Below are 21,875 nucleotides of genomic sequence, written 5' to 3' on the forward strand. Positions count from 1 at the left end.
TTTTTGTTTACACAGCCTACATTGGACTACTAGGAAGAGATATACCTTTTTCTTCATTAGCCTCTTGGTACACGTAGGACTTCCGGTACTCCACAGTTTCCCGATTCAGAGGCAAGTTTTGAGTTCTATTTCGGTGTTTAATCTTCATATCCCTTGAGGAACGGCTACAGTGGTTATGCATATGTTAGTTTTTTCATGCAGGTTTTTTTAGGTCCATTTGTGACCTGGTTACCGGAACATAATTTCCTTAGGAACTGTCAGCAGACTGATTTTGGAATTTGTTTGCTTCTTGGTGGAGGTACAATTTTCAACTTCTTGTGTCTCACTCCACTTGTTTTGGGTTTATAAGGTCCTGTCGTTGTTTTCGGGTTTTACACCACATTGGTGATCAGGCTTTTTGTTTCACGGGTGTTTCCTGTTCTAACAGTCAAATTCAACAGTCATATCTTTGTCTATCTTTTTCCTTCATGACGCTACCTCACTACCATGCACTTATGACATGGTCTTCTTAGACAATTGACTTCTCAAGCAATCCTAGCCTTGTGTTTCATGAGTCGCAATTACTAAACCCTCCCGGAGTTTAATGGCTTGTATATGTAATATGTAATATTGTTTGTGCAATAGTCAACAAAGTTGTTTCATTGTATATTTGTTCAATTGTAGATTTCCCCTGACAAAGGGTGGTATTTCACCCGAAATGCATTGGGAGAGTTGTTATCCACGTCAGTGAATAAAAACAAGTTGAAGACTCTCATCTCAATGAAAACAAGTTTCTTTTGTCTTTTAAACATTGCAAATATTTTTGGGTGTATTTGATAATTGTGTTAATGATTCTGCTATTCGCAACCCTGAGATATTGGTTAACACTGTAAGCACCAATTTGGAGTGCATTAGGTAGTGCGTTCTCTGTCTAAGACTTACAGTCCTAGATTTGTTTTTTCCACTTTCTAAAAGTGGCATTTCAAAACACGCAATTCAAAAACCAACTTCACCAAAAGATGTGTTTAAAATTGTGAGTTTAGAGACCCCAAACTCCAAATCTTTATCTGCTCCCAATGAGAAATTAAACTTAAAAGATATTTCAAGGCAATTCCCATGGTACCCTATAAGAGAGATAGTCCATGCAATAACGAAAAATGAAATTAGCAGAATTGCACTATTAGGACGTGGAAAACACATCAGTACGTGTCCTACCTTTTAAATACACTGCACCCCACCCATGGGGCTGCCTTCGGCCTACTTTAGGGGTGATGTACATGTAGTAGAAGGGGAGGTTTGGGCACGGCAAGTGGGTGCACTTTCCAGGTCGAAATGGCAATTTAAAACTACACACACAGACACTGCAGTAGCAGGTCCGAGACATGTTTGCAGGGCTGCTCATGTGCATGGCACAACCAGTGCTGGAGGTCCACTAGTAGCATTTGATTTACAGGCCCTTGGCACACATGGTGCACTTTACTAGGGACTTATTAGTAAATCAAATATGCCAATCATGGATAAACCAATCACCAATACAATATAGCTAGAGAGCATACGCACTTTAGCACTGGTTAGCAGTGGTAAAGTGCCCACAGTCCTAAAGACAGCAATAACAGCTCAGACAAAATAGGAGGAAGAAGGCAAACATTTTCGGGATAACTCTGCAAAAAGGGCCAGGTCCAACATGTACTAAGACATTGCCTTCCTGAATCATGCAGGTTACAATAGTTTCATTTATGTTCAAATGTTCTTTTGACTTCTCTATGTGTGATATCTAATTCATTGATTTTTGGGGGTTATGCTAATGCAGCTAGAGAACTCCTTCAGATCTCTAAAATATGACACTATCATAAACCTCTGAGATCCAAGATGGTGCACTTTTTTGAGCTACTAAAAATGAGTCATCTAACATAATACCACTTCGCTAATTTTAACATTATGTGCTGTGGATATGGAGAATAGCCTAATTGTGTAGACATAAACTTTCCATTCCATATTTTTTATTGTATTTCATTGCCTGTCTGGATGAATGTTAATAAAGACAGTACATTATTTCTTAAATGTAAGCTTATGCAGCACCTTGAACACCCATAGTTTCTCTTTGATGATAGACAAGTATAGAGATGTGGGGTTTACATTTGAACTTGAAAATATTGTATAACCACTTTAAATACACCTATTATGTACAAAGCACAACTGCAAGGTAGTCATATTCTATTTAAGGTATAGGATATAATACAAGGGTAGAGGTTCATCCCCAGTATCAAGGATCCAATCCCGAAGGGGAGGGCCAAGTCTTGCCTCTTAGTTGCCCTTACACACCCAGAAGGATGTCATGCTTCATCATCCGGCTTTTTGTTGCTCTTCGTCGGGCCGGCGCTACAATGCCCGATGGGCCCCCGAAGGGTCTCTTTTACGGAAATCTTATAAAGAGAAAAGCCGTTTGGTGAGTGTGGGTGTGTGTGGGGGGGAAGGGATCCAGTGAGAAGTGGTGGTGAGGTGCATGCGGAGGTGGATAAAATTACCTAGGGGTTTCCACTAGTGGGTTATTTATTTGTGTGGTACCCCAGGTAGGTTAAAAAAGCAAAGGGTTAGTGAGTCACAATAAGGCATAATGTGCTAGTGTAACTAAACACAAGGTTGACATGTTTCACGCTATGTATGTCCTAGTGATCAGTAGCGTTTCTTCAGGACCTAAAAAGGAAGAAAGTGCATGTCAGAAAGAAAAAAAAGGGGTTCCATAGTGGTAACCCCGTTGCTGTGTGCGAGGTAGCTCGGGGTGGACCCTAGGAAGTTATACCTAGAGGGGTCCACAATCTCTGTAGGTAGATGTGTCCAAGCGGTACCTAAAAAGGGGATGAAACAAAGGGAAGAGAAAAGAAAACTCTTTCGTCAGGTGCCTGTTGGCCCAGTGATGCTGCAGAAAAGATCACTGGAGGGTGGACCCGACAGCGTGACCAGACCAAAATATATTTGAACACAAACACGTACATAACAATAATTACAGCGTTGCAGGCAAAAACAAGTGCTCAAATGGCGGGGCAATCAGGTCACGTACTGTCATAGTGTGGCGTGGTGAAGAAATGACAGTAGCACCCCTGATCCACCGCCTGTGCACCTGTAAATGTTGTTAATTTGCCTAATCCCCTTTGCAGTAAGGGGTGCAGAGTGATGGAGGGCGCAGGGCGCCTTGTGTGCCCCCCGCCTCAGCAGAATGGTCACTGTTGATGCCACAATGTGGTGCAGTCAAAGCCCGACCGGCGGCTGCGCCACCAAGTCCAGTGTACACCCCTTACTGCCCAGGTGGTCAACTGGCTAGACGTTCGTCAGAACATATTTAAAGTTAAAAAAGGCCCGCTCGTAGATGGGGGCGTGTTACTGCCTACCCTCTCACTACACGGGAGATATGTCCCACGGCTCAGCGGCGTTGGTCTCCCCGTATCATTTGGACTGAAAAAACAATGCAGGCAATACTAAAGTACAGGCTGGCCCTGGAAATGCGGGGTCGTAATAAGCAAGGTTTTAGGCGTGCAACAGGCGGTGCGCCTATCCCAACCAACAGGTTGTAGGTTTACTCACGGTTATGATGGGTGCCTGGTCCTGTGCACCTACCCTCGCCAGCGGCTGCCTGAGTGTAGAGGAGACTGGGGGCCTCCGTCTGCTCTAAATAGGAGGCTGGAATCGGGGCCAGAGGCGAATCCTGTTTCCGGTTCTCAACAAGTGTTTTGCCTAGTCATGCGTGAGAGTTATCTGCGCATGTGCCAGAGAGAGTGTCTCTGAACTGCTCGGCGCATGCGCCGTGGATCGGCCAGTGTGAGGGATAATGGCAGTCCGTGAGGCCCCCAGGGGAAGAGGGTTGGTCAGTGTCTGGGATGATGGCAGCCCGTGGTGCCCCCGGGGGAAGAGGGGGCATTTGATATTAACTCTTTACTTGCAAGTGATCTAATGGAAAAGATTAAACAGTCGTGCACAGGGATAGGTGGTTTGCGCACATTAGTGGTACTCTATAAGGGGCAGTAGAGTTCAGTGCTAGGTGATAACCTGCAGACTGACAATAACTCTAGAGCTAGAGTTATCTTTTCCATTAGATCACATGCGAACCCCACGAAATTCCAAACTACGGACTCTCAAAGATAATCTTTCGCTAGAATGCTGATCAAACAGAATAGAACTAGACATGTAGAGCAGAAAACGATGTTATAAGAATAAATGGAAAAAAGAGAGACACTGGGAAAAAGGAGAAGATGACAGGAAAGAAAGGAAAATGAGTGAAAATGAAAGTCTTATGTGTAATACGCAGATTTGGAATGGTTGTGCGACTTTATAACACATGCCTTTATCATGCAGGTAAGTATAAATAAGGTAAGTTAAATCTCTCTCTCGCTCTCTCTCTCTATATATATATATATAGTTTTATATAAATATATATATATATATAAATATATATATATATTCACTGAAAAAACCATAGGTTTCACACATGTTATAGTTAGCTGGACATTTCACTCGTGAAAAACCAATGAAATTCCCCCGTTATAGTTAGTTCAGCTAACTGTAACTCGCGCACCCGCAATCCACTGCTGATGACGTCACATATTACATCACTCATGACATGGTCAGTGACATCACTCATGACATCACTGATGACATCTCAAATGACATCACTGATGACATCACTGATGACATCATCCTTGTGATAGAGTGGCAGACCTCCTCTCACCCTAATATAACAATTGATACACACATTCAAAAATAGAGACTAAAATTTACAAAATATTGGACATACCAATACCAGTTACAACAATCTCTTCAGTAATTCTAAGATCCACATACACATCCACTCATTCACCAACAGTCCTGTACAGTCACTCATACATGTACTCACTCATATGTACTCATACACCTATACATCCTGTTACACAATGCCACTCATCCACAGAGTTACTCATACACATAGTCACTCATGCTAATAAAGAATAAAACATACATTTACTTGCATATACACTTATACACACACCACCACACTTACTTCTACGGAAACTTACACATACTTAGTCTTTTAAACAATCACTTATAGAAACACATACTTATTCATACAGGAACTCTTTCAATCTCTCACTCTCACATATACTCACTTATATACACCAATAGTCACATATACTAGTTTAAAACATAAGTAGTTACTCATAAAGACACTATTGAGAAAGTCATTCACTCACTAACACACCCTTACACATACTCATCCACCCATACAGTCCTGCACACATGCTGTCTTCAACACATACAGTGAGTCACTCATTCATGCACCTATGCACTACGTAATACCCCCCACCGAACCATGCAGACACTCAGACTGATACTCAAAATTCCAACTAATAACCTATATAGTCACCCATGTACCTACTCACCAACCCATGCAGCCACTTATACACAAAGTGAGAGACTGATACAGATATTTACATATTTAAACATTACTCACTAAGCCATGTATTCACTATGATACACTTAATCAGTCAGTTACACAATACATTTATCACAAAAAAATCATCCATTTAGACACTTATATACCCATTTATTCTTCCATCGACCTTGAGATATACATATATAAAACATATGTAATTTTCAGAAAAACACACATTCACTGGATGATGTCATCAGTGATGTCATCAGTGATATCATTTGAGATGTCATCAGTGATGTCATGAGTGATGTCACTGACCATGTCATGAGTGATGTAATATGTGACGTCATCAGCAGTGGATTGCGGGTGCGCGAGTTATAGTTAGCTGAACTAACTATAACGGGGGAATTTCATTGGTTTTTCACGAGTGAAATGTCCAGCTAACTATAACATGTGTGAAACCTATGGTTTTTTCAGTGAATTTGCAAGGTTTTTTAAATGCCAATTCCTAACTATAATGTGTGTGAAACCTTTGGTTTTTTCAGTGAATTTGTACGGTTTTTTAAATGCTAATTTTTGTATTATTTAATTATTAAAACATATTTTTAATAAAAATAAAATTCCTATGTATTCATTTATATATTATCTGTATCTTTTTATTTGTTTTTGTTTTTTAAAAAAAATTTCAATTAGGATAAAGTTGATTATTTTTTTATAATTTTCGCAATTACTTTTTCTCCACTTTTTTTTTTTATATATAAATTCTTGGGGTGCGCGCTCTGGGCGCGCTCCTAGTACAATTTCGTAAGTTTTTTATGAATACCGTCGTACGTTATTTACGTACGCAAATATATGTCATAGTGCGCGCTGGGAGCGCGCACCCAGTACGTATGCGTTCGTACGTACGCATGCGTGCGCGCGTCCTACGCGCTCCACGCGGTTTACTTCCGCATACGCTAAAATTACGCGCAATAACGGTCGCGTATACGCGTGTTCAACGTATGCGTGCTAGGTACGTGCATATGACGTATGCACATGCGCTCCTACGCGTTCGCGCATACGTAATCGCGAGGTGCGCGCTCGGATCTTGCGCACCTCGGGTTTATGCATAATAAAACAGTACTTCCTATTGGTTATCATTACTTACAGTTTCTAATTGTTTCAATACCACACCCAATCCCCCCATGACAAGTCATGTGATCAAGAATCATCTCTTTTGATTGGTTAGAAGTACTTTCAGTTCCAGATTCTTCCCAAACCACACCTATGCCCCTCATTATTAGTTCTGATTCCTTTGGAGAAGGAGCTATTCTGTTGTTGAGAGACAATGGCTGAACAGCAACCATCTTCAGACAGTGATCTGGACACTCTTGAGAGGCAGAGGAGCAGGAAGCAGAAAGACAGCTTTATATGGCAGTTTTTCACTTTTCCAGAGGGACAAAAAAAGGTAAATGCACCTAAAGTTACATGTGTACTTTGTGATAAAGTCTTATCTCGTGGGAATCCTAACAAGAAATATTCTTTTAGCATTCACACTATGTTGAGACATGTTAACAAAATGCATCCAGTAACTTTTTGTCGAGCTTCTGGAGCAAACCCTCCACCTGCTCTACCGACGACATCTGCAGCAGCTCAGCCGAGCACATCTTCGGCAGCTCAGCCGAGCACTTCTTCTGCAGTGGTGCCTTTGCCTTCTTCCACACCTCTTTTTGGACCACCTTGTTTGGCTAGGTTGTCCACACGCTGCACTGATTGCGGTAAACTTATTTCTGTGGGTGAGACCAGTCTTGATCTCATTCAGAGAAAATTTGATGCCCATGAGTGCAGTAGGCCATAGATGTTTTTTCTTTTTTTTAGTTTTTCTCCATTAACTCAAGGGCTCTTTTAACCCCTTCGGTGCTCATGACGGAATGGTTCCGTCATGACCCACGGTTGAGCTGTGCTCATGACGGAACCATTCCGTCATGACCCCGCCCGCGCAAGATTCCGCCAGCACAGCGGCGGAATCTGCGCAGCATCGAAGGGGTTAAGAGCCACTTATAAACTAAACCCCCCAAATTTCTTTTGAGGGATTTTTTCTTTTTTTTTTTTGAGGTGCGCGCACCCTGTGCGCACCCAAGGGTTTTCTTTTTTAAATTTAAAAAAAAAAAAAAATTAATGTTTATAAAGAGGTGAAGAAATGGAAGCATGAAAAGGGAGGATTGAGTAATACTAGTATTTTTCACTTATTTTTTTAAAAAAATAAAATTTTTCAAAAAAAAGTTTTTCAAGTATTTTGCAAGGGAACAGAATTTTTTTAACATTTTTTTTTCCAGTTCTGCAAAAAAAGAAAAAATGTATTAATATTCAATCATACATTACAAAAAGCATTACATGTTTTTACATATTTTACTAAGCAATTTTTTGCCCTTTTTTTGCTGTTTTCAGAATTTTTTATTTTTCACTTAAAATAGTGAAAACAATTGTATTCATCATTTAACAGCGGGCAAAAAAAAAACAATCTGAAAGATTGCTTAAAAAAAGCCCCAAATCTTCACTAAAATATACCTTGTTAGAAATATTACATATATATTACAACTACTTCTCTAGATGAATAAAACATTTCTAGACAAACCGTCTTTAAACCTTGTCGCAAAAGCACACATGCCAAAATAATTTCTGTCAAAGGAGTCCACAATTGTTTTTATTACTTTTCCTTTAGGCCAAATAGTAATTTCAAAATCCTTTTTAAGTGATATCTTCAATTTTAATCCTTTAAAATTACAAAAAATGCTTCCTTCAGATGCAGTTTTTAGTTTTCAAAATTTAGGTTTCAAAAGAATTAAGTAAGAATTGGGTAAATCATAAGGCAAACGTTGCTTGAAAATCAATTGGGAATCATTACACAGTGTCCAGCCTTTTTCACATTTAAGATAAACTGTGTAATGTCCAGAAGTTACAGTAGGTCCTTCATTAAAAATTATTGCAACTGTAACAAAAGTTTTTCCAGAAATTGATAATTGCTGTCCTGTAAACTTCTTTATTAAAGTGTCCAATTTTGAACCATCAGTTCTACAACGTTGCATCATTAAAATTACATACTGACCATATTTCTGTAAAAATAATGTTGAAAACATGTCTGATTTACATTCAGAACATTCCATGTTGTGATTGGCATCTTTAACTAATTTACTAAAAGTCACTGATTTACTTTGTGGTAATGGTAAAAATATGAACCTTTCTGAATCAACATTACTACTACATGTGTTCATACAGTGTTCACAGCAATGTTCCCACTTGTAAGAGACACCAAATGAGTTTTCTACTTCTACTCCTTCATCTTCTAGTACACTCAAAATATATATTAAGAATTCCTGAGCATCTTGCTGGACATTTTCTTTAAACTGTGTTGAACCAGAACATACATCTAAAAGATTTCTAACATCAGTAGCACTTTCTATTTCAGTTTTATCACTACTCAGCTTCTCAAAAAGGAGACTCAGCAGAGAACACAATCTTTTTCCATGATTTACTATTATCTGTTCTAGCAACTTTTCAAGATAAAATACAACATTCAGCACTACATTTGCATAGCAGTTGACACCAGAGCTATTTTCAAAATGGCAACCCACAACCTCTTCAACACTGTCCTTTTTCTTTTTCCTTGCTATCACATCACTGTCCTTTTTTTTTTGTTCTGTTCATCCACATTACAAATATTCTCAAATCTCCTTTTCCGAGAAATAACATGTTTTTCAATCACAGGATACTGACCTAAATGAGGAGCATAGGTCCTTCTTAATCTATTATACTCCTTTACACAGTTTGTATCAGCACTAACTTTTGAGTCATCAAAGTCTATCATAAATAAACCAGATAATGTTTTTACTCGTGACAGAGCAACATATGCCATACCTTCTTTGAACACAGTAGAACCAATGTTTACAAAAGCACTATCTACAGTCAATCCTTGAGACTTGTGAATAGTTACAGCATATGCTAGAGAAAATGGAAACTGCTTTCTACGCACATATAAGTCTTTCACAAGCATGAAACGAACTGAACAACGACAAATGTCTTTAACTTCTTCTATCTGATCAAATTTTATTTTTAAACATTCAATTCCTTCTTTTTTCTGATAATTAATAAAACCCACAACTCTTCCCAAAGCTCCATTCACTAAACCTTTTTCTACATCCAAATTTCTCCTTAAAATCACTCGACAATTCATGCAAACATATAGATTTTTTTCTAATCCAGCTGTTTTGGAAATATTCTTCTCTAGTGAATCCAATTTATTTTTCAGTTTGCCTGTTAATGTAAAAGTAATTCTTTCACGCTGAATTTTGTCCTCTGCTTCCATTTTCTTAATCTCTTCGTTTTCCAATTTCAAAAGTTCCTCATTGAATATTGAGCACTCACGTAGTGTTGGCATTAAGCAGATTACAGTATTTTTTTCTGCAATGTTCTGGTATATTTTCTCTGCAACTATTTCTTCATTTGGAAATAAGTTATGTAGCAACCGACTCTGTAATGCTTTTTTACCAACTTCTGTGAGTAGTCCAATTCTGATATCTTTCAGAATACTTGCATAATCTTCGTCGTTTGCTTGTCTCATATTGGTAGTGAGTTCTTTGTACTCAAAGAACGACCAAATATTCGCATTACCAATGCTTCCTAATGACTTCTTCGTTTCTTCATGTGTCACAGTATTAAACACTGGTTGTCCTTTAACTGGAGTGAGCTGCAGAAGATCCCCAAAAACTATGACGTGTTTACCTCCAAATAACACGTCATAGTCTCTCTTAAGTATTTGTTGCATTCTTAAATGCACAAAGGCAAGCATTAAATTTGAAACCATGCTCACCTCATCAATAATGAGAACTTGCATCTTCTTCAACACTCTTGAAACTTCGAGGCATGCTTCTCCAGTTAGTTTGTGGTATTCTATTTTGTTCTCATGCTCCACTGGTAACATTAGCAAGCGATGTAAGGTAATTCCTTTTATGTTATAGGCTGCTAACCCAGTTGGAGCAGTTACCACACAAGACAAATTTGAAGCTGTTTTTTGCTGTAGGTAGCTTCTGATGACTTTTATTAAGAAACTTTTACCAGTTCCAGCTTGTCCACTCACATACATCCTGATTGGTTCAAATGATGTGCATGAGCACTCTTTCTTTTCATGTAGTAATCCATGATCAATTTTTTTGATGACTTCTTCGTAAATTTCTTTTTGTTCTTCATTCAGTTGTTCTTCCAGATTTAGTAAGTCAATTGAATCTTCCTGTGCTTGATTCATAGCCGTTTCTACTTCAGTCATGGCTACTGCAGCTTCATTTTCTATGATCAGTTGTCCTAGGGGATCTTGACTAAGTGTTCCTGAACTTTGGCTGTCTTGAGAACTGTCTCTAGCTACTTCAGCTGCAATTTTTGCTTCCTGTTCATTTTCTTCATTTAACATTTGGACATAAGTTGTGAAAGTACTGCATTCTATGCTGTCTTTGCTAGCATTAAAAGAATCTTCATAGTTTTGAAATTCTCCCAGTAGTTCGTCCTCTGAACGCCATGGTTTAAACAGCTGTAAAAGAGCCAAGTAGTAAAATTCCTTTTTGTCAGTAGTTTCGCAACTGAGCTTCCTGTGATTTATCAAACTTCCTTTTGTTTGCTTCACCAAACATCCTTCCTCACCAATGACTTTATATTTTCCATTGTTGATGTCTTCTGTGGCTTTCCGTGAATAAATGTAGTTCTGCAGCACTTCATAGAGACACATGTTCTCAAGATGATGACTTCTCTTTGGGTAATATGTGTCCAACATGTTTGATTTCAAAATATCTGTACTTTCTGGGTCATTCTCGGCCAAATATTCAATTTCTCCAACAGATTTCAGTACCCGATTTCTCATTCCTGCAAGGCCTAAGCTTACCCAAATTATTCTTCTGGATTTCGAGTAAAGACTTGCAGATGATAACCTATCTGAGCATTCGTAGGATCCAATTTCTCGATGCGATAACATCTTTAAACTGAAACTGTACAGCTTCTTACTGACAGTCTTCTCGTGAGAAATCTCTTCCCACATTTCCTTCAATTCTGTTTTCTCAGATTTAGTGATGTAAGATGTCACATACCGAGCAACAGCAATAGAATTGTCTGCCACATACTGAATATCCATGTTAGCATTCCACATGGATAAAATCACTGGGTTGAAGTCATTTATAAATTTTGACTCTTCATTTCTTTTTAGGATGTAGGTATTTTTGGGAGATTTTCTGGTTATAGTATGTCGCACAGCTGACATAAAACTGTTGACTTTTGAAAGAACAGGTCTAGGAAATCCAAATCGACACTTTGTGTAGAATTTATCTTTGGTCTTGTACTTCCGTCGACAGTATTTTCCACACCGATGACTTTGGAAACGTAAAACTTGTTCTTTTAACTTTTTCTCTTCTGTGCTTTTAGGTATAGCACATGTTGCATATTCTTCAATGAAAGATAACACTGCTTCATCAGTATCTGTTCCAAACTTTGGGGCATCCTTGATCCACAACAGCATATGAATATGAGGAGCACCTCTTGCCTGGTACTCTTTTCTCCAAAAGAAATCCACTACTTCTCCAAGAGGTGGATTTTTTTTATTGCAGATAAAGGACATCATAGCCTCAAATCTATGATTGAAATATCTGCAAACATTAACTGGATCCAAAGAGTACAGTTCTCCAGCTGTCTTGTATTCAATGTTTTTAATGTTTGAATTTGCCTCTCTTAGAAAATCCAGTAAATCATCCCAAGCATACTCGGCACAGTTTAGGGTAAGGAACTATGTTGGAGTTCCTAAATTCCGTAACATGCATTTTAATTCACCATGGCGTCGGTACCAATATTCATTTGTCCCACGCTGACAAGCCATCAGATTGATCAGTTGTGTTTCCAAATGATCATCTCGGTGCTGCACTTTCTCCATAAAATCCTTAGCAGACACATTTTGTAAATGTACTCCACTTTTTAAAATGTGATTTACTGCATATGATAATGCAGACAAGTCGCTTTCAAATAAAAGATGGAACAAATAAGGAATACTTTGACGAAATCTTGGATCTTCTGCATATAGTCTTGTAGTCCGATACTCAGAAGCTGGAATCTGTTCTGGACGTTCATCGTATCGTCCTCCTTTTCCTGTAGGAAACAGCTGGGGAAAACATCGAGCTTCCAAGCTCTCCTCCCATACACTCACGGGAGTTCCTTTTGCTTTCTTCATCTGAAACAGATCAATAGTGTCTCCCATAACTTCTTTTGAATGAAGAGGATGTATGCTAAAATGTTCATAAATTTCTTCTTCCTTTGACTTGTCCACTTTTTCAATTTGACCAGTTGGTGTTTCTGTCTCTTCTTGTAAATCTTCTTCTTCTTCTTCTATATAAATTGATTCATACCATTTATTATTTTTTTTCAAATACAAATTAGCTCTTTGTACTTTTCGTACATCCACCAGCTCTTGCCAAATCTTCTTATTCTTTGTAGGTACACCATTAACCAGAATTACTAATGGTTCAGTTTCCAAAGTATCTGCATCAATAGTTTCCATATTTTTTTTCAAATCCAAGGGCAAATACACCACTCTTCCTTTTAAACCTCTCAGTAAATCAGAAGGAGGTAATTTACCAGTTTTGGGCTCCATACGTACTATGGTCTGGAACGGATGAACACATTGAATGAGTATAGACTCATATGTATTTAATTCAGAAAGTTCGGCAGGAATAGCATCCAATTCTAAATTATTATGTACAGCTCTGGTCGGGATTCTATTTTCTTATAACTTATTATAACAGTATTTACAAATACGCTGATCTTCACCCAATTCAAAACAATTTTCAAGAAATATATATGTTGCAAAATCCTTCCACTTATAATTATCTTCATTTTCACTTTTTTTATACAGATCAACACTCCTTGTTTGAATTTTATAATGACTTCTGCGGCAACAAATACAAGTAATACTTGGTCTTTCATTAGTGGTGATAGTAAATTTTGTCATTTCATCCTCAACATTTTTAGTAATAATGAGTTCTACATTCTGTTCCTCATTTTCCTCATTTACTGTGTCCTTTTCTGCACTTTCTTGTTCTGGACCAAAGTAACAAAACTGAATCTCATCAGTAACCTTCACTACATCTGATACAGATCCACGGAACAGAGCATTATTCAACTCATTCAACTTTACTGCTGGACTTTTAGCAAAATACAATGTTCTCACAAACTTTCTCATTTCAGTATGATGAACAGCCAGCATCCTAAAATGATGAAAAACACTTTTACACACTTTTCTAGATAGACAAGCCAGAGAATGTCCCTGCAAACCAGTATTTTCTCTCACTCTGCATGGATCTAGTGTTTGAAGCACCTTCATCTTCTGTTTTACACTCTTTTTACTATATTCTCTTAGAAAGTCACGTAATTTATCAATAGATTCCTGACGCACAGTACAAATACTACTACAGTTCCAAGTGTACACTGGGGCTTTTGGACGTCTCCCCATAGCCTCAGCAGCCATTACTTCTTCCTCATTTCTAGGGACCATTTTCTCTTTTTGCATCACACAACCATCCTTAACTTCATATGCTCTACCATTAGTGTCAACTGCATGCAACAAACTATTACTTTGAAGATAACTCTCTTCATTAAAAAATGGTTCAGTACTTGAACTGTGTTTCCATTCTCCCAAGAACACTTTACAAAAGTTACTTTTTTTCACTTCTCTTTTCCCTTTGCTTTGTGACTTCATTGCATTCACTAATTTTTCTAATCTACGCATCCTATTCAAAATTAGAATAAAAAGTTTTCTTTTTATTTCCAAAGCCTTACTTACAATATTTTCTATAAAAAAAAATTTCTTAATAAATTTAGATTTTTTCTTATATTTTTTCACATCCTTTAGCAAATTTAACATCACTCTTCTCTGAAACATTTTTCGACGAATGTTTTTAAAATCTAATTTTCGTGTTAAATCTGTTTGACATACTTCTGATTGTACATTAGCTTTTTTTTTTTGCTGATGACTGTGTTGTGGCTTTGTACATAAAACTCTCTTTGTTTTACAGTTATTTTTGCCATTTTTTTGTTTTTTGAAAATCTTTTTTAAGAAATCTCTGCTCTGCTTACCAGTAGACTTTTTCTTTTTGCCATCACCAGCTTCTCCTGCTATTTATCTTTCCCAGTTTTGTCCAGATATACTTGTTGTTGCTTTTCTTTCCTTTTTCTTGTCCTTAAAGGCATTTTTTTTTCACTGTTGCTCAGCAATACCTGCAAGGAACTAAAAAAAAATCCTTTTTGTAATTATAATTCATTTAAATATTTTTTTTTACATTTCATTTATTTCAAATGTTTTTCCATTTCTTTCATTTGTGATTTACTAATTTGTGCACAGTACTAACCACCACAGTTGAAAAAAAAACAAGCTGCCCCTTTCCTGCAAGTGCATTTTTTAACAGAACAACTGCAACACAAATTATATCTGTGGCCACAATTTCTGTGCACACACAGCCTCATGATGTGCTTCTAAGCAGAAAACAGAATTTGATTTCCAAATTCAAAGCACATTTACTACTCTGGTAGATCAAGTGATAATTGCTGTTACAGCCTTACACATTTTACCTGGAAAATCACAGAGGCAGAAAAGAGCACATTTCCTAACAGCTACTTCATACCATAAGTATCTGCAACCTGGCTGAGTGTTTAGAGTAGAGCAAAGAAAAAGAGGCCTTGGTGACGTTGAATGTGTTTGCATTACACACAGACCTGAGTAGTACGCATGGGAGTGTTGGAGAAGCTGCTGCGTGTGTCCCAAGAGTGTGTTTCTGCAGACTATGTATTGTCGGCTGCAAGAGACATAAGCAAGGAGATTTCCAGAACTGCATAAAGACTACAGGGATGTACGTAACAGTGCATGTGTGCTAAGGGATAATTTGTGTAAACACAACAGGCTGCCCCTTTCCAGGAACTGCATTTCTTACTGAACAACATCTTCACAAATTAAATCTCTGGCCACAATTCCTGTGTGCACACAGACTCATGCCATCTTTTTACGCACATAACACAGGTTGCCCCTTTCCTGGGACTGCATTTCTTACTGAACAACATCTTCACAAATTAAATCTCTGCCCACAATTCCTGTGCGCACACAGACTCATGCTATGTTTTTTTGAACAACACAGTGTCCCTAAATAGTACCAAATTACTGTTACAGCCTGATACATTTCCCTTACCATTTACAGAAGCAGAAAACAGCACATGTCCTAACAGCTCCTTAAGACAATGACCATGTGTTACAGGGTGAGTGATTAGACTAGATCAATTTAAATGAGGCCTTGCTGACGTTGAATGTGTTTGCATTACACAGTGCTATCTGAAACAGCACACAGAGCTGAGTACTACACATGAGAGTGTTGGAGAAGCTGCTGCGTGTGTGCCAAGAGTGTGTTTCTGAACACTGTGTATTGTCTGGTGCAAGACAGATGAGCAAAGAGACTTCCAGAACTGCATCAAGACTGCAGGGATGTACGTAACAGTGCATGTGTGCTAAGGGATAATTTGTGTAAACACAACAGGCTGCCCCTTTCCAGGGACTGCATTTCTTACTGAACAACATCTTCACAAATTAAATCTCTGCCCACAATTCCTGTGTGCACACAGACTCATGCCATCTTTTTACGCACATAACACAGGGTGCCCCTTTCCTGGGACTGCATTTCTTACTGAACAACATCTTCACAAATTAAATCTCTGTCCACAATTCCTGTGCGCACACAGACTCATGCTATGTTTTTTTGAACAAAACAGTGTCCCTAAATAGTACCAAATTACTGTTACAGCCTGATACATTTCCCTTATCATTTACAGAAGCAGAAAACAGCACATTTCCTAACAGCTCCTTAAGACAATGACCATGTGTTACAGGGTGAGTGATTAGACTAGATCAATTTAAATGAGGCCTTGCTGACGTTGAATGTGTTTGCATTACACAGTGCTATCTGAAACAGCACACAGAGCTGAGTACTACACATGAGAGTGTTGGAGAAGCTGCTGCGTGTGTGCCAAGAGTGTGTTTCTGAACACTGTGTATTGTCTGGTGCAAGACAGATGAGCAAAGAGACTTCCAGAACTGCATCAAGACTGCAGGGATGTACGTAACAGTGCATGTGTGCTAAGGGATAATTTGTGTAAACACAACAGGCTGCCCCTTTCCAGGGACTGCATTTCTTACTGAACAACATCTTCACAAATTAAATCTCTGCCCACAATTCCTGTGTGCACACAGACTCATGCCATCTTTTTACGCACATAACACAGGGTGCCCCTTTCCTGGGACTGCATTTCTTACTGAACAACATCTTCACAAATTAAATCTCTGCCCACAATTCCTGTGCGTACACAGACTCATGCTATGTTTTTTTGAACAAAACAGAGTCCCTGAATAGTACCAAATTACTGTTACAGCCTGATACATTTCGCTTATCATTTACAGAAGCAGAAAACAGCACATGTCCTAACAGCTCCTTAAGACAATGACCATGTGTTACAGGGTGAGTGATTAGACTAGATCAATTTAAATGAGGCCTTGCTGACGTTGAATGTGTTTGCATTACACAGTGCTATCTGAAACAGCACACAGAGCTGAGTACTACACATGAGAGTGTTGGAGAAGCTGCTGCGTGTGTGCCAAGAGTGTGTTTCTGAACACTGTGTATTGTCTGGTGCAAGACAGATGAACAAAGAGACTTCCAGAACTGCATCAAGACTGCAGGGATGTACGTAACAGTGCATGTGTGCTAAGGGATAATTTGTGTAAACACAACAGGCTGCCCCTTTCCAGGGACTGCATTTCTTACTGAACAACATCTTCACAAATTAAATCTCTGCCCACAATTCCTTTGTGCACACAGACTCATGCCATCTTTTTACGCACATAACACAGGCTGCCCCTTTCCTGGGACTGCATTTCTTACTGAACAACATCTTCACAAATTAAATCTCTGCCCACAATTCCTGTGTGCACACAGACTCCTGCCATCATTTTAAGCACATAACACAGGCTGCCCCTTTCCAGGGACTGCATTTCTTACTGAACAACATCTTCACAAATTAAATCTCTGTCCACAATTCCTGTGCGCACACAGACTCATGCTATGTTTTTGGGAACAAAACAGTGTCCCTGAATAGTACCAAATTACTGTTACAGCCTGATACATTTCCCTTATCATTTACAGAAGCAGAAAACAGCACATGTCCTAACAGCTCCTTAAGACAATGACCATGTGTTACAGGGTGAGTGATTAGACTAGATCAATTTAAATGAGGCCTTGCTGACGTTGAATGTGTTTGCATTACACAGTGATCTGAAACAGCACACAGAGCTGAGTACTACACATGAGAGTGTTGGAGAAGCTGCTGCGTGTGTGCCAAGAGTGTGTTTCTGAACACTGTGTATTGTCTGGTGCAAGACAGATGAGCAAAGAGACTTCCAGAACTGCATCAAGACTGCAGGGATGTATGTAACAGTGCATGTGTGCTAAGGGATAATTTGTGTAAACACAACAGGCTGCCCCTTTCCAGGGACTGCATTTCTTACTGAACAACATCTTCACAAATTAAATCTCTGCCCACAATTCCTGTGTGCACACAGACTCATGCCATCTTTTTACGCACATAACACAGGCTGCCCCTTTCCTGGGACTGCATTTCTTACTGAACAACATCTTCACAAATTAAATCTCTGCCCACAATTCCTGTGTGCACACAGACTCCTGCCATCATTTTAAGCACATAACACAGGCTGCCCCTTTCCAGGGACTGCATTTCTTACTGAACAACATCTTCACAAATTAAATCTCTGCCCACAATTCCTGTGTGCACACAGACTCATGCCATCTTTTTACGCACATAACACAGGCTGCCCCTTTTCTGGGCCTGCATTTCTTACTGAACAACATCTTCACAAATTAAATCTCTGCCCACAATTCCTGTGTGCACACAGACTCATGTCATCATTTTAAGCACATAATACAGGCTGCCCCTTTCCAGGGACTGCATTTCTTACTGAACAACATCTTCACAAATTAAATCTCAGACAACAATTCCTATATACACACAGACTCATGCTGTGTTGGTAGGCACAAAACACAGGCTGCCCCTTTCCTGGGTTATCAATTCTAACAGAACTAATGCTTTTTTCAAATGTGCTGCCATTTTCCTCTCTTTTCTTTCAAAGTGATTTCTGCTAAATGCTAACCATCACAATTAAAAAGAAGCTGTCCTTTTCTTTCAACTGCAAGTCTTACTTTTCAACAGCAACACAAATTAAATCTCTGTCAACAATTCTTCTCTGCACACAGACTCATGGTTTGATGGTAGGCACAAAACAGTATTCCTCATTGTTACCAGTACACATTAACTTATGGTGAAAACATACTCCATAATATTTTACATATTCAAAACAGTTAAATATCTCGCAAAACAGAAAATGTAAATCACAACTTTAAACAAATAATCATAATTCTTTTATTTATATCAAAATTAACCACAAACACCCCCTCTCAAACTCATAACTCACCTTTAAAATTAGTTGTGATAGAAATGTGGCAGTCACACAGCAGTTTATCAGACCAGAATCTCTGAGCTGAACACCTCTCTCCTCTCAGCAGAACCAGTTAATGGCACAGTTTCCCTCTCTTTTTTCACACATATACATGTTAATTTCAAATCTCAGTGCTTCCCACATTTTTTCAAATGAAATCACACATTTCTATTGGTTGAAAACTTCAACCCCTTTCCAAATGTACCCTTCCCCCAACTTGACTTCTGCCTGCTACCATAGCAACAGGTCATGGAACACAGGTGTGTGCAGAGAGGTCAGAAGTTCAACAGACAATGTTTCATTTCCAAAGAGCAAGAGTGCTTGACTTTTCAAACCTAACAGCAAATCCAAACTAATGTTCTTTGTTCACACATTTTTCTGAACCAATACAATACATGCTTTTTAAAATGTAAACATACAGCCTAGTTTTTAGTGTAGAATGGTTTGAAACAGCCAATGATTTCTTTTTATAAAAAAAAGTATGTGTGCCCCCATTTTTCAACTGTCTTTCATTTCTTTTTGCCTTTCTACTGAAAGACACCTCCTGAGTGCATCCAGATCTCCTTTGAAGATGTTCACAGTGTGGATTGTAGGTCACAGCTATGTCTTCTGGAGTGAAAAATTTGCAGAAAAAAGAGGTATGGTGAGAGACCTTGCTTTGCCAAATGTAGAAATTAAATGGATTGGTCAGAGAGGGTTAAAGTGGCACCAATTAATGCCTTTGGTGAAAACCTTTCTACATCTCCCACAGCCTAACCTTATTATTGTGCAATGTGGTGGAAATGACCTAGGCACTTTAACTGGGGTAGGTCTGGAAATGCTTATTAAGGACACCTTTGTGCAATTGATGTCACTTTTTCCACAAACTGCCTTCGTATATTCTAACATATGCCAAAGGCAAAAGTGGAACTGGTCCAACCAATTTTGTCCGCAGATTGACAAAGCAAGGAAGCACGTCAACAAATCTATTTCTGCTTTCCTCAGAGACTATGGTATGGGTTCTATATACCACAACAACTTGCGTTACAACATGCAAGACATTTATAGAGGAGACGGTGTACACTTCACTGATGAAGGCAACAGAGTCTTCCTCTTGAACTTTAGACTCTGCATCAGTACTTACTTGTAGGTACCAAAAAACAAACAATAAACACAAGGGCTCTTTTTAGAGCCACCTTATATCTAAACACTTAAATGCGATTTTTTATTATTTTTTTTAAAAAGTTTTTTTTCGGGTGCGCGCTGGGTGCGTGCACTCGGCGATATATTTTTTCAAAATATAAATCTTTTTTTTTGCCCTACAAGGTCCTACTGTGACCCCCTTACAATGCCTAGTTGGTCAATATCTCCCCACTCTGCCCCCTTTTCAAGTTCTCCCCCTTTGTTTATCACCCCCTCTTTATGCGAGAGACAAAATGGCGGCCGCCGCTTCCTGATTTCCACCGATTCGAATGTTTACTGACATCTAACAACCAATCAGAAGTGCGCTCGCGCACGGCAAGGTGCGCGCACAGTACTTGCTCAGTGCGCGCACGCTGCGCGCTTACAGATATATATATTGATTTAAATGCTAATTTCTCAGGAAATACTGAACAGATTTACACCAAACCTGCAAAAGGCACTTCATGTACCTTATGGCTACCTCTCTGCCAAATTTCACATAATTCTGTTTAGCCGTTCGGGCTGTAGCTGCGACTAAAGTCCCTATGGAAAAATACATGGGGAAAACGCGTTTTGGGACCCCCCTTTTTTCTCGGCCCCTGCTTGACGAATCACCCCGAGACTTTCAGGGTAGGAGCTGAGCGGAGCGCCCCATTAGTTTTGAAAATTTTGCGAGGATTCGTCAACCGTCGCCAAAGTTATTCAAAATAGAATTTTGAGATTTCCTATGGAAATACGGTCCTAACTATAACTACCTACTGGCGACCGCCAGTAGGTAATATATATCAAATTACAAAAAAGTCAATGGTAGTGCGCTCTCAGTAAACGGAAAACAGGACACTCCAAAAGATCCAAGGGTGTTTAATTACGACGCGTTTCGACTTGCAGAGAAGCCTTGCTCACGTAATACAATAGTGCATTGACAAACACATGACTGATAAAGTTTTCAGAAAGCAAGAAATTGACAAAGGACAACAACCATTGACACGATCATTTTACGGTCTAGTAAGGTCTGATTTGGCAGCACTTGCTTATTTGTCTGGCTACACCATGCAGTATGTCACCACTATTATGTGTGGGCCTTTATGCTCAAGTCTTGACTTTTGCGTCTTTTGGATTACCACCGTGTATTTTACTTTATATTTCTTAGCCTCTTGATAAGACGCATTACATTGCACAGCCAATTTAGCATCACAAGATGTCTGCCGATTTTATCCTAGGATAGGTAACATGCTTACATGTGCAATACAACTGGGTAATCTAATTGTCAGTACATTCTTGACTTGTCACTTGACACAAAATGCGAGAATATAACACACATCATGATGTAAATATACGCGTTACATTGCACAGCCAATTTAGCATCACAAGATGTCTGCCGATTTTATCCTAGGATAGGTAACATGCTTCCATGTGCAATACCACTGGGTAATTTACCTGTCAGTACATTCTTGACTTGTCACTTGACACTGTATGCGAGAATATAACTCATAGCGTGATGTAAATATACAGCGACATTCACTTCAACCACACACATTGGTACAATTTCTACCATTCCAAGATGTCTGCCATTGTAACACTTCAAGACAGTTGTTGTCCTTTGTCAATTTCTTGCTTTCTGAAACTTTATCAGTCATGTGTTTGTCAATGCACTATTGTATTACGTGAGCAAGGCTTCTCTGCAAGTCGAAACGCGTCGTAATTAAACACCCTTGGATCCTTTGGAGT

Source organism: Triturus cristatus, chromosome 3_2, assembly GCF_964204655.1.
Source record: "Triturus cristatus chromosome 3_2, aTriCri1.1, whole genome shotgun sequence".
In the NCBI taxonomy this organism is placed as follows: domain Eukaryota; kingdom Metazoa; phylum Chordata; class Amphibia; order Caudata; family Salamandridae; genus Triturus; species Triturus cristatus.